The sequence below is a fragment of the Canis lupus genome, chromosome 1 (assembly GCF_011100685.1).
Source record: "Canis lupus familiaris isolate Mischka breed German Shepherd chromosome 1, alternate assembly UU_Cfam_GSD_1.0, whole genome shotgun sequence".
Lineage (NCBI taxonomy): Eukaryota > Metazoa > Chordata > Mammalia > Carnivora > Canidae > Canis > Canis lupus.
This window is the reverse complement of record NC_049222.1, coordinates 41176295-41191070: the sequence shown is the minus strand read 5'-3', so window position 1 is coordinate 41191070 and position 14776 is coordinate 41176295. Positions and strand designations below refer to the sequence as shown.

Here is a 14776-nt window from a genome sequence, read left to right as displayed (position 1 = left end):
ATTCCTGCCTTCGACTGTCCTCCCTGAGATCTGACCACAGCCTACCAGCCACTGCAGAGCCACTGCCACGGCACAACCCCTTCTCAAAAGGCTACAAAGGAGTATTTGCTCTTCACATCATGAAGTGTTTAAAATAGACTTGAAAACATTCCTCCAGGGGCACCTGGGTGGCTCAGTGATTGAGCATCTGCCTTTGGCTCAGGTCGTGATCCCGGAGTCCCAGAGTTGAGTCTCACGTTGGGCTTCCTGAAGGGAGCCTGCTTCTCCCTCTGCCTCTGTCTCTGCCTCTCTCTGTCTCTCATGAATAAATAAAAAAAAATTTGTAAAAAGTTCCTCAGTGGCATTTCCTAACCACCTACCTCCCTCTTTCATACACGCACATGCATACTCAGAGAGTCACACACTCACACTCAGGCACACTCACACTCCGAGGGGTACACACATTCACACACTCAAATAGGCACACTCAGGCACACATATGCCACACGTGCAGCAGCAAACATGCCACCTCCCACCTCCTTTAACTCTTCCTTCTCCTTCTGACTCCTCTGAGTCTTTGACTATGGCCTATATCACACTGTAGGGGAAATCCTTACCCTTCCCTCCACCTAACTATTCTCCCTTAAAACAATGGAAAAATGTGTCCCTTAATAAACACATTTTTTAAAAGATTTTATTTATTTATTTGACACAGAGAGAGAGAGAGCGAGCACATGCAGGGGGAGCAGCAGAGGTAGACAGAGAAGCAGACTCCCTGCTGAGCAGGGAGCCCAACGTGGGACTCAATCCTAGGACCCCAGGATCATAACCTGAGCCAAAGGCAGACACTTAACCTACTGAGCCACCCAGGTACCCCAATAAACACCTTTCTAAATGACCCTGGGCACCTACCCCCGACCTCAGTTCTAGGCACTATTTTTGTATCTGAGAATGCTCTGCATTCACCTTTTTACCCATGAACTCACCTAGGGACTAGTCTCCCCCACAGTATGTACCTTCTATTTTGTTTAGGATAATGCCATGCTCTCATGGGCATTAAATTCCTGTCTGGGGTTCAGATAACTCATACTTATGGGCACCTTTTATGTGACAAGCATTCTGGGCATTTTCATGGACTGCTTCATTTAATCATTACAACTGTCTTGTAACACAGGCTCAGAGAGGTTGCAAGGTTTGCCCAAGGTCACATAGCTACTGAATGGTCAGACCAAGATTCAAACCCTATTTATATAAAGCCATAAGAAATTTGGACTCACTTCCTGGGAGCAGATGGTACAATTCCCTCTCTCTGTACCATGATACCCAGGGGGGAAACTTTTTTCTTTATTAAGCAACCAAGACAGGTAATTTTAGTCTAATTACAAACCAAACTAAAATGACTTGAAATGTGTGTGATAAACACAGCAATCCTTTAATGTTTACATATGGGGGAAGGGCTGGCCAGATATGGAAAGGACTGTGTTTTACAGGTAAGCTCTGGAAATCTTTCCCCAGAGCAGGAACCTTCCTTCCTTTCTGCTCATAGTCTCTTTCCAATGCATAAACACCTCAAAAGCCCAAGTTGCTGCCTTCTACTCTAACTTATAAATTAGAAAAGAAGAAAAAGAGGAGGGAAGATGGAGCAAAAAGGGGAGAAAGAGAGGAGAAAAGGAAGAAGAGAGGGAAGCCAGAGTGTTGACCTTTCTGCTCAGCCAGCGCGGACTCCTCAAGGCTCCCCCACCACAGCGTGCTCCTGCTCAGGTCTCTTCATTGGACACTGCTAAGGACAACTTTTCCTTCCTTCCTTCCTTCCTTCCTTCCTTCCTTCCTTCCTTCCTTCCTTCCTTCCTTCCTTCCTTCCTTCCTCCCTCCCTCCCTCCCTTCCTCCCTTCCTTCCTTCCTTTCTCTTTCTTTTCTGCCTACCTGCTTGCTTTCAGTTATTGACTTTATTGAGGAATAATTTATGGGCAATAAATGTGAGAGTTCCTAGACTCAATTCCTGTGTGTGTGTGTGTGGGGGGGGGCTTCCCCACATCAACAAGCAATTCTGACACCAGTAGGGTGAATCCAAGAATTCAATGTAATTCCAGCACTATCCACCTAGTGGTAACATCAGAGTCCACAGGTAAAGGTTTCCATCCCACAAAGAAGGCCCTCTACTTCAGATGCCAATCCCAAATCTAGGCTGTTAACCTGTGCTTCTGACAGACCGACTATGAACCAGAAGTTCCCACAACCCCCTCCTTGGATTTGATTAATTTGCTAGAATTGCTTCCAGAACTCAGGAAAACCCATTTGCTCACCAGATTACCAATATATTACAAAGGATATTAAAGGATATGAATCAATAGCCAGATAGAGAAACACATGGGGTAAGATCCTGAACAAAAGAACTGTCCTCATGGAGCTTGGAGGCCAGCACAGTAAGCACATGGAAGCATCCTAGTTCCCCAGCATGGAAACTCTCCGAACCCTGTCCTTGTAACAGAAGCTTCACTACTAGGCATGATTGATTAACTCACTGGCCATTGGCTCAATCTCTAGCCCCTCTTCCATCTCTGGAAATCAGGGGGTAAAACTGAAAGTTCAAACCTTAGAGTCATGGTTGGTTCCCCTGGCAACCAGCCCCCATCCTTCGGTGCTTTGCAAAAATCACTTCATTAACTAAGCCCAGTTGTGGTAGAAAGGGGTTTGTTAGAAATAACAATTTGACCTTTATGGCTCTGAAGCTTTTCAGGAACTGAGGGCAAGAGCCCAAGTACTATAAAAAAAAAAATGTACCCATTGCTCTTATGGCTCAGGACATTCTGAGGGTTTGGAGAGTTGTGCATCAGGAACTGTGAGGGAGGAATAGAATGCATATGAGAAACAGATTTTGATCATCTGAATGACCAAATATATATATTTCTTATAAATCACAGTATCACAAAACTGCTTCTATTTAAAGGTCAAATCATTTCCATCACTCCCCTAAATTTCTCATCTCCCTTTATAGCTCATCCTCCCTCTGTCCCAGCCCAATTTTCTGTCACTACAGTTTGCACTTTATGTAACTGGAATTATTCATCACATTCTCTTTTTGCCTGGCTTACTTCGTTCCAATACTGTTTCTGAGACTCACCAATATTGTTGTGTGTGTTAGTCCTGCAGTCTTTTATATTGCTGACTAGTGTTCCATTGTAAAGATCTATCATGACATGTTTACCCATGCATCCTGCTGATGGACATTTAGGTTGTTTCAAGTTTTGGACCATGGTGAATGAAAGCTACATTGAATATCCATGTGCAAGTGTTTGCGTGGTCATATTTTTTCTTCCCTTTGGGTAAATATCTAGCAGTGCCATGGCAGAGCTGTGTAATGTATGTTTAACTTTTTATGAAGCCCCCAAATAGTTTTCTAAAGTGGTCGTACCATTTTACATTCCTGCCAACAGGGGAGGAGAGTTCTTGGTGTTCTACATCCTTGCTAACACTTGGTGTTGTCAGTCTTTTTAATTTTGGCCATTCTAGCAGGTGTGTATAGTGAGAAAATACTCCTTTTTTTCTTCCTTTCCCTTCCCTCCCCTCCCCTCCCCTCCCCTTCCCTTCCCTTCCCTTCCCTTCCCTCTCTTACCTTCTCTTACCTTCCCTTCCATTCCCTCCCCTCCCCTCCCCTTCCCCTCTTCCTCTCTTTCTTTCTTCTCTCTTTTTCTTTTAAGGAGGTTGCTTACTCTCCTCCACATTCTCTTTGTAAGTCTCTGACTTTCTCCCGTCACTCCCTTTTGTCACCCACTTACTTCTGCCCCATGACCTGCTGATGGAATGGAAGCATTCTCCAAAGCTTGGTTCCCAGCCTCCTGAAGGCACTCTCAGCCAATCATTTCCTCACACTCTCAGGTCTCCTTTCTGTCATCCCCCTTGAGATCCAGGCCTGCATTTCCTGTTTCTCCCAGAGGTCTCCATAGGGATGTGACATAGGCACATCAGTCTCAAAATGACCAAAAGTGAACTCACTGTTACCTATCCCTGCTTCAAACCTGTCCCTCATCCAAAGGAATTCACATTTTTTATTATTGTGTCCTGAATGAATCAACACATAGATCTCATTTACATGCAAATTAATCTATAAGTTTAATGCAGTACCAACTGATATATAAATATTCAAGAAGAGTCAAGATATTTTTAATAAGAAAATTGTGGGTTCACCTGGCCCTTGCTAAGAACAAATTATAAAGCCCTGGCAAGGGGCACCTGGGTAGCTCAGTCGGTTAAATGTTGGCTCAGGTTTTGATCTCAGGGTCCTGGGATTGAGCCCCACATCGGGCTCCTTGAGCAGTGGGGGGCCTGCTTCTCCCTCTGTCCCTCCACTCCCCTTACCCCCACTCATGCTCTTTCTCTCTCTCTCAAATAAATAAAATATTTAAAATAAAATAAATCCCTGGCAGTTGTGACATTGTGTGGTGATAGACAAACAGCCAGAAGTTAAGTCCTGCATATTATGAAAATCTGATATACAACACCAGATGATTACATATCAGTAAGGGTAAGGACAGATTGTTCAATAAGTGGTGCTGGAACAACACAGCAAATGTAAAATTAGATCTCTATTTCACACCATACACAAAAATAAGTTCAAGATGATTTAAATATCTGAGTGTAAAAAGTAAAAGTGAAAAGTTTTAGAACAAAATATAAGAAGATTATCTTTTTTTCTTAGAGAGAGAGAGAGAGAGTATGTGTGTGTGTGTGTGTGTGTGTGTGTGTGTGGCTGGGTGGGGGAGATCGAAGGAAAGGGAGACAGAGAATCTTAAAAAGGCTCCGTGCCCAGGGTAGAGCTGACCCTGAGATCGTGACCTGAGCTGAAATCAAGAGCCAGGGGCTTAACCAGCTGAGCCACCCAAGTGCTCCAAGGAGACTATCTTTGACATGGGAGTAGTGAAAGATTTCTTAAGCACAAATCTTTTAAAAGCATAAGCTATAGAGGATGTCACTGGTAAATCTGATTTCAATTAAATGTTAAACTTCTGTACACAAAAGACAACACAACCAAAATAAGCTCCACAGTTTTTGAAATATATTTGCAACCTACGTAAAGGTCAAAGGACTGCCATCCATAATATATAAACAACTCTTAAAAATCAATTACAAAAACACAAATCAAAAGAAAGTAGACAAAGGATTCAAAATGGAAATTCCCAAATTAGGAAATATGAACAGCCAATAAGTACATGGAGAAAAAAATGGGTCCAATCTTACTAGCGAGCAGTCAGGAAATGGTATGTTAAAACAATAAGATACCATCATATTGACAAAAATTTTACAGTTGGGCAATACCGGGTATGAGAATGCTGAGGTCAAAAGAGAATTCTCGTACCCTGCTGGTAGGCATGCAAGCTGATGCAAACATTTAAGAGCAATTCCATTTCTTGGTATATTTCTTGGAAAAACTTTGTACGTGAGCCAAAAGATCAGGAGTTTTTATTGCATCACCATTCATAATGAAGAAAACTGGACACAGCCTAAGTGAGTCTCAGCAGAAGAATGGATACGTACATTAATACACAGGAACACTACACAGCAATGAAAATGAGTGAAGTAGAGCCTCCTATATCAACAGGAACAAATCTCAGAAATCTCATATTGAGCAAAATAAGCAAACTGAAGAAAATTTGCAAAACGTTACTTATACAGCATAAAGCATGCAGGATAATCAACGTGCAGATCTGTCATTCCTGCTTTTAGTTGCAAGAGTCCTAGCCCCCTTTCTTTTCCTAGCATGGCGTGTAATACAGGAGGTGCTCGCAAAGGTTTACAAAGCAAAGGAATACATGCATGGCCTAATTAAATCACACAGTTGTGTTAGGTAAGTGAAGAAGCAGAGAGAGGAAACACTAGAATCTCTGTGCACTAATTTGTGTGTGTGTGTGTGTGTGTGTGTGTGTGTGTGTGTTAGGCGGATTGTACAAAGTATCAGTTGGCCCCAGCTAAGGAGCCTCGGTGTCCATCGAAAGCTGAATGGATAAAAAAGATGTGGTTTATGTATACAGTGGAATATTCCTCAGCCATTAGAAATGACAAATACCCACCATTTGCTTCGACGTGGATGGAACTGGAGGGTATTATGCTGAGTGAAATAAGTCAATCGGAGAAGAAAAAACATATGGTCTCATTCATTTGGGGAATATAAAAAATAGTGAAAGGGAATAGAGGGGAAAGGAGAAAAAATAAGTGGGAAATATCAGAAAGGGAGACAGAACATGAAAGACTCCTAACTCTGGGAAATGAAGGGGAGGGTGGTGGATGGGGAGGAGGGCGGGGGGGTGGGGGTGACTGAGTGACGGGCACTGAGGTGGGCACTTGACGGGATGAGCACAGGGTGTTATTCTATATGTTGGCAAATTGAACACCAATAAAAAATAAATTTATAAAAAAAAAATTGGCCCCTGCTACTGTGGAGGAAGAGCCTAACGGTTCTCCTTCAAGCACTGGGAAACCAGCCAAACTGGAGGAGCTAGGGGAGACAAGAAGCATTTGGGGAAGGGTGGAGCCTAGCATGCTTGTGTGCATGCATGCACACTCACACACACATGCACACATGCACAGAGAGATCAAAGAAGCAATAGAAAGAAAAGAAACATTGCCAGTGACCTCGTAAACCTGACTCAATACAACAGGCAGCCACCTGATTTATGAGAGACTTCTAAGAAAGAAAAAAGCCAAAGCACGTTTCTGAAGGGATCTGCCGGCAGCTATGAAAACAGAAGGTCCTTCCTCGCTCCGGAGTTTCTGCCGTGCGGCGCTGTCACGGAGCACGGCATCCCAGGGCCACGCTCCCCTCTGAGCTCTCGTCCCCCCATCCCTCCTGGGCCCCGGGCTTTCAGCCTCCACACCCTTCCACCCGCTCCAGCCTGGACCAGAGGCGGCAGATGGACGCTCATTCTGTAATTATCACCGTGGCCAGGCGTCTGGGACCTTTCCCTTGTCCCTCAAAGGGATTCATCTGCTCCACTCATTGATGGACTGTGCTGCTTTAACAAAGATGGGTCCATCAGAAAGTGGGAAAAGGAGAAACCACAGTATCTCTGCAAATCACTGCTTTGTGCATAATTAAACCACACTCATGTCATTCTTTCAAGCATTTAGGGTCATTTAAAAAGACAAATGGATAGTATGTGGTAGCCCTTTAATCAGAAGTATTTCCCCACAAAAGGACTTATTGAAAGATATGCTTAAAACTGTTGCTCGTTGTGTGGTGTCACCAATCACAATAATTATGTAGATCATGCGAGCTCCCACAAAGGGCACCCAGCAGAACTCTGGATGCTCAATCTGCTTTTCAAAAAAATATCACCCCCAACCCCCGACGCAGAGTCCAGGGTAGAGAGACAGCAGGTGAAGATTCCAGTCATGTGGTTCAGTGACTTCCCCCATGTACTGTCCCCTCTTTGTCACCCCAATCAATGCACCGGTCACTTCCTTAAAATGCATATTCACAAGGACCAGCTGCTCCAGGTGCTGAGTCTCACTGCGCAATGATAGTAAAACCAAGTCAACCTACACAACTTTTACAGAGCTAGCTGACACTTCTTCCAAAAAGCCTGACATCCACGCATCAGATATTGTGGGGATCAGGCAAAGCATGATCCGGGGAGGGAAAGAAGAATTTCCAAATCTGCTGAAGTTTAGAGAAGCGAGGCCAATGGAAGGGTAGCACCTGCCTGTTTTAAAAGTGATGGAAACAACTGAGAACCGTTCCAAATGGCAAAATGTCCTCACCCGAAGAACCAGCTAAGCATTTAAAAATCACACTGTAAATTTTTATCAGCTTGCGTATCCAGGTCACACAGGAGGCCAAACATGCAGGCCAAACAGGCAGTGAGTCAGCACTGACAAACAGCTCTGGGGTGTCCCCAGCCCCGTGTGATGCCAGGATTTGCTCCTGCGATCTTAGGCACTTGAGCACCACAGGCGCCAATATCACTTACCCGTGAATATTTAACTTTCCCCTTCTTTTGTCAGGGGTTGGGAGGAGTGTTGTTTACCTTTAGAGAGGTTCATCTGCTCACAGTGCACACCAGAACTGATCTTATTTTTTATTATCTTAAAAGAGGTTTATGAATCTGTTATGGGTAAGAGTTTGTGCCTGCTGTCACTATAATCACTGCTGCCAACAGAAAATTCCTGAAGGTCTTAACTGCATCCTGGTTATTTTCTTCTTTCCTTTAACTTAAAACCACTTGACATTGTTTTGTACATTCATTTTCTTGACTATCTGCCTTCAGAGATTAATTTGTTGTGCTGGTGAAAGCAGTCCCATTAATCTATTTTAGAGACTCAGACCACTGCTCTTAGACTAATTATTTTGTACCTAGATTCTAACCTTTATTTGTATGCAGCAGAACAGTTCGCCTGCCCTCCCCATAGTCAACCTCACCAGCATTCAATTCTTCTTTCACTTACTAATAATTGGCTTCTCAGAACCTGTACACTTAATATTCAGACAATGTAAAATATAACCCACATAAATAATCCCACCACAGTAAATGATCGGTGGAGTAAATCCAGTAAAATTATAATCTCTAACTTTATAATCACTAAAAAAAGCTATAGTAATTTAGGGCCCCATTATCAATGAAGGAGAATATTATTTGCTACAAATACCCAAATTTTGTTGAAATGAATATTTGCTACAAATACCTAAATCTTGTTAAGATGAAATCTTACTGGATTTATGAACTGTGAGATTTGTTTTTGATTATGACTCCCTTGCTAAAGATACAGAAATCCAAAAGTCACGTGTCAAATTACTTTTAACTCGTGTTCTTTCTTCTATCTGGATAAGTCCAAATGCAAGAAGAGAATGTGGAGTTGTTTATAATTAGGGTTGATCAGCTTTTTTTTCTTTTTAAAGATTTTATTTATTTATTCGTGAGAGAGAGATAAAGAGAGGCAGAGACACAAGCAGAGGGAGAAGCAGGCTCCATGCAGGTAGACTGATGTGGGACTCGATCCCAGATCCCCAGGATCACGCCCTGGGCTGAAGGCAGCGCTAAACCGCTAAGCCATCAGGGCTGCCCGGTTGATCAGCTTTTAAAACATAATCATTCATTCTGAATTTAATGAAAGAAGAAAAGGCCATAAAATCACAATCAATCATTTGAAAATGCCAGCTGCTTAAAGGTCCACTGTCCTTTAAAGCCTGTACCTCCTCCATCATGTGTTTTAAAAAAAAATAACCATCAGTAATTACTGGGGGAAAAAACATCCAAAGCCATACCTATGTGGCTCTTCCTATTATACCATCTACTTCTTCTTTCCTTATGTCACAATTATTATTGTCATCAACATTATCATTCTTCTCATGGTCATCCTGCTTCTAAGAGTGTGTAGTAAAAAATTTCACCTTCCCAAAAAGAGTCTAGTCTTTGCCCTCAGTTCCTGGAAAGCAAGCTCTAAGATCTTGAATGTCTTGCCTGATAAAAGTATCTTTGTTTACTCCAGGGCCTTGGGCCATGCTAGAGAGTCTAACAGTGTGATTTTGGGTGGAGACTTTGGGTCATGTGATATCAGCTCCATATACCAAGGGACTGGAGATGAAAGTCAGCCACATGGCAGTCAACCAATCTATGTAAGCAAGTCCCAGTAAAAACTCTGGGCATTGAGGCTCAGGTGAGCTTTCCTGATTGGCAGTACTCTACACATTCTCACATATCATATCTGAATTAACCCTGTACCGGGCTCTACTGAGAGAGGGCAGCTGGAGGCTCTGTGTTTGAACTTGCCTGGCCTCTGTCCCATGTATCCTTCGCTTGGCTGATTTTCATCCGTAGCCTGTGACTGTAATAAAATGAAATTATGGGTATAGAAATTCTTAGTGAGTGCCATGGGTCCTTCTAGCAAGTTATCAAGTTTGAGTATCACCTTGGTGACCCCTAAATTTACAATTAGTGTCAGAAATGAGTATGGGCTTGTGGACTGTTCCCTAACTCTACAAAGAGTGCTGAATTATGACCAAAAAAGAAATGCAGACTTTTGGGGCACCTGGGTGGCTCAGTGGTTGAGCATCTGCCTTTGGCTCAGGACATGATCCTGGGGTTCTGGGATTGAGTCACGCATCCAGCTCCCCATGGGAACTCTGCTTCTCCCTCTGCCTATGTCTCTGCCTCTCTCTGTGTGTCTTTCACAAATAAATAAAATCTTTAAAAATAAATAAATGCAGAATTCTGCTCCATGACTGTATGTCTTTGGCAGGCTTACTTAACCCTTCTGGGTTAATTTCCTCAACGAAACAATCTTAACCAAATTTATAAATATTCCAAAGTGGTGCTTGTGCTGACCTAGTAAGAATTCAGAGAAAGGCAGTGAGAAGTAGAGAAGTAGACAGATCACAGGATGTGGACTCAAAAATGGATCTACATGCTAGCTCTAGCACCTCCTGGCTCTTTCTTCCCTGGGCAATGGAGGCCTGAGGCATAAAGAGCCTTAAAGAAAGTGTACGAGCAACCAACTGGCAGACTGTGACCAAAATCCTTTTGGTAAAGTTACTCTTGTTTCTGGTTAATAAATCCCAGTCCTTTATTACTTACCTGCCTATTCATGCTAAAACATAAGGCTTTCCTAGTCAATGGCTACAACCACTAGGAATGTCATTTTCGTTGATTCCAGGCTTTGTTTGGAAGGTCCCAATTTTCTCACTCTTCGGAAACATTGTTCTGAAGGTGACAGCTTCCAACAGGTGTATTTCAACTCATTAATCCAGCTCTCTTCTTCAACCCGGCCCCAAATTGCAGTCTTTTTTTTTTTTTTTTTTTTCAGGAAACCCCATGAGAGCCCAGAAGAACAGGTTACCCTGCATGGAGTCACTCTGACCCATTAAAATGGAGTGAAATGATTACTTCCTTTGTCTTTCTCTAGCAAGTATGGATCCGTTCAATTCACATTCCATTAGGCGATTTGGTAACTAAGAAAACTATGGACTAAGCTGACATCCTGGCATATCTGTCCTTTTATTACTATTTTAATATCCTTTGAGCACTTAAGTCTCCTCAATTAACTTAATTGTGAACTTAGAAGAGACTGTTTTTTCAATGGATGCCCAGGTTCACTGCTTTATCTAGGCTCTAGATTAGTTATGGGTGCATAGATGTTCAATAAACATTTGTTGAGCAAACGAATAGAGAGAAAATTGCAAAATGGCAAGCCATGTCTCCTCTGGTCACACACACAGCCTTTCTGAGTTATTAATACCCAGTTTATCTTTTCTCTCCACTACAATCAGCTCAGAACAGGAGCTCTGAGCACTTTCATTACTTCCATGTATACATAACTGACCAATATTTTTGTAGGGCAGGTTAAAAATGCTAAATGGAGTGAGAATGATGTGAGCAGGATGAATTGACAATGGCCACCACAAATGTCCGTCAGGACAGTGAGATGCAATCCCCATGACACCATGGTGAAAAAAGGAGATCCCGTTCTCCTCCTGTCAACATGGGAGAACAGCGAAGCACATCTGCCTTTCCACAACCACTGGTCAATTTCTATTTGCAAACCACAATCAGACATCCATTTCCTGCACTGTCATGTGTATGGGACATTCCTATAATCCGAAAGATTATTGGGACCCAATGCCTCTCACCACCTACTCACAGACTTAGTCATCCTGCACAAAACCCTGATGCATATCAACCTACAGGCTCCAATTGCTAAAATGATATGTAATACGATAACCTCTATTTCAAAAATGAAATGCACAGAAAAAAAATATGACGTTTATCAGAGAGCAATGGCACAGCCATCATTCACTATAAAAAGAGATTTCTAGGCGTCCGTTGACTGGACTGACAACTCCCCTAACAGATGGTAAGACAAATGCCCTCAAACCCATACTAAATTCATTTTCTGTCTACCATATCAGTACAATAGAAGTGCTCCTATGTGATCCTAAGATTTGAAAACCATGCAAAGTAAGAATGAGAAATAGGAAAAGAGGCTCCTCCCCAGCCTGGCTAGCTGGCCCCAACACCTCACCTCAGATTTCTATAATGTCCACCAGGCTGTCACTTACTGATCATTCAAATCCAAACATTAACCAAAATTAAATTACTCCTTTTCTTCTTGCATTATATAGAAACATTATTTTTCTACATTTAAATCAGCTCTATTTATCATTATTATAAATCAGCTGATATTAAATCAGCTACATCAGAAATGTCATTTACTCAAGGGGAAAAAATTAAAATACCATTCTTACTAATCAGCCACAAATACATTAGTGTGGTGGCCACAATAATATTTCTGTGTTTTGAAGGGTCCAAGTCAGCAAAGATTTTCACATCAAGAGTCAACAGCTGGGAATATGAATCAAAATGAGAAAATGCAAATTCTTTTCTGATTAGCCAGAGTCCCACATAAAATGAGACCATGGACCCAAAGCATATGGCATGCCAAAGAAAATATCACCTCTGTGAAATTTGCAAATTCCTTAAAGTGTCCTCTTCAAATTGAAGAATTCAAGAATATCATTATTGGTGAACTGGGGCATTTTTCATTTTTAATATGTAATGGAGAAGTATTACCTTATATCAACCAAATTCAACTAGCACGGGTCAAGCTTTATGTTATGTGCTCTTGTGCATATCCTGGTATCTCCAATTATTAACTATATCACCTTAGGCAAACGACATTGCCCTTTGATGTCTCAAATTTCTTACCTGATAACAATGGTGTAAACTTCACAGCTCTGTTGTGAAGAAGAAATAAGTTAATACATGTGATATACTTCGATCGGTCCCTGGCATGTGCTTAGTAATTATTTAGCTACTATTGTTATTATTGTTATTGTTATTATTATCTCTAAAATTATTATCAGTGCAAATGATTGTTACTCAAACCCAGAGAGGTGATTATTATCTCCATTTTATAGCAGAGAAAATGGAGGCTCAGAGAGGTTGAGAAAATCAAATAATTGTTACTAAAACCCAGAGAGGTGGTTTTTACCTCCATTTTATAGAGGAGGGAATGGAGGCTCTGAGAGGTTGAGAAAATCACTTTGAGTCACACACATGTAGTGCTGGTGCTGACATAAGACTCTTGGCTTAGGGTGCCTATGTAGCTCAGTCAACTGAGTGTCCAACTCTTGATTTTGACTCATGTCATGATCTCAGGATCCTGGGATGGAGCCCTAGGTGGGGTTCCACACTCAGTGAGGAGTCTGCTTGAGGATTTTTCTCCCTCTCGCCATCCCCACTCATGTGCACACTCTCTCTTTCTCTCTTTCTGGCTCTCTCTAGAATAAATAAACCTTAAAAAAAAAAAAAAAAAGACTTGTCTTCTTAAAGTCCAGTCTTCCCACCACCCACCCCACCTCTGCATGGAGACTACAAATAAATGTCCCTGAATCAGCAAAGACATCTTCCTTACATTTTTAACTTCAAAGTGACATAAAATTGTATGCAAAATCCTTTGATCAAAAAATAGCACCTTCAGAGATGACTACTTTAAAAAGAACATCATTAATTGGTAGTCACTTAGCTGAGATAGGACAAAGTCCTTTAATGTCCTAAATGTCTTTCCAAGTCAAGTAGCTTAGGAAGCCAGGCAGAGAGAAAGAATGAGCACAAGATCAGGTGTCTGAAACTCTGGGTTGAGTCCTCCCTTTGCTCACTGCTATAAGGTTGTAGAAAAAATAACCCAACTTTCTCCTTCGGGTCACCATTGTGAAGATTAAATAAGATAATTCTTGCTACTATGATTGAACTCTAGAGCTTTGGGAAAATAATAAGCTAGGATTTTTATCATCATAACCCAACTGCCAACCTTTTCTGAAATGACCTTTTTAATGGATAGATGAACTTGACTGTAATTCCTTAGCATTTTTCACCATTTCCATTTCTAGAAATCATGGGCTAAAGAAACAGAGATGTTCATACGTAAATGCCTTTCCTTCTTTCTTCTTTTGGAACTCCAAAAAATATTTAAATATCACATCTTTCATCTCTTAAAATTCCTTATAAAAACCAGATTAAAAAAAAAACAGATAAAGAATACTTTTTGTTCTGGAGGAAGCAAGACTCACCATCTTTATTTAACTGTATGGCTGTTAAGAAGTGTGAATATTTTGCTTCCTAGATATTGTAACAACTGGAAAATCATGAAAAGTCTAACCTTTCTATCAAAATACCAAAACATGAACTGTCCTGCTAGGAGGAGAAGGGAAGGAGGAGAGAATGTTTGAGTAAATGGCATGCCTATACCTGCCCGTCTGGATCTAGTCTCCGCAGGAACCCTCCCACCCCCACATCACATGTGAATTCAATGACACAATCTATCACCTTTCTTGACTTTCCTACTGTTCTTGTCTAACCTTTCACAACATTTTAATATAACTCTCCAAATACCTAATTAATTTAACTCTTATATTAATTCCCCCAGACAACTATAAATAAAGAAGCTTTTTTCCAAAAGAACTCATAGTGAGGTCTATTGCCTCCATCCTGTCCTTGCTTCCAGAAAGCCTCTAATCAAACTATCAATTCCTCAAGGAGTTTAGATAGCAAGCAAAGACAAAACAAATCTCTCCAGTAAAAAGAGGTCTAAATAGCAACATTTTGAGTGGGGACTACTTCCTCCACACACACACCACTAAAAAAAAAAAATGGGGTTTGCAACCAGGTCACTCCATAGCGACACCCACCAACGGACAAGCTGTGCTCATGCTACACAATTAGTTTACCGGCTCCTAATACTCATACATAGACACACTGCCAAAAATCAGCAAAGACAGACAAAAACAGAAAGAAGAGATTCAGAGAAAAGA

General features: G+C 41.6%; 1 protein-coding gene across 4 annotated transcripts in view; it reads right to left on the bottom strand.

Moving 5' to 3' along the window:
• The window catches only part of PPP1R14C (protein phosphatase 1 regulatory inhibitor subunit 14C), an 86028-nt gene that overhangs the window by 11004 nt on the left and 60248 nt on the right, over window positions 1-14776 (bottom strand). For 3 of the 4 annotated variants that reach the window (XR_005353677.1, XR_005353678.1, XR_005353679.1), the window contains one exon: window positions 12672-12700. The exons of the other annotated variant lie outside the window; for it this stretch is intronic. The gene's annotated coding sequence lies outside the window, so the exon portion shown is untranslated. The remainder of the gene's footprint in view (window positions 1-12671; window positions 12701-14776) is intronic. 4 annotated transcript variants of the gene reach the window in all.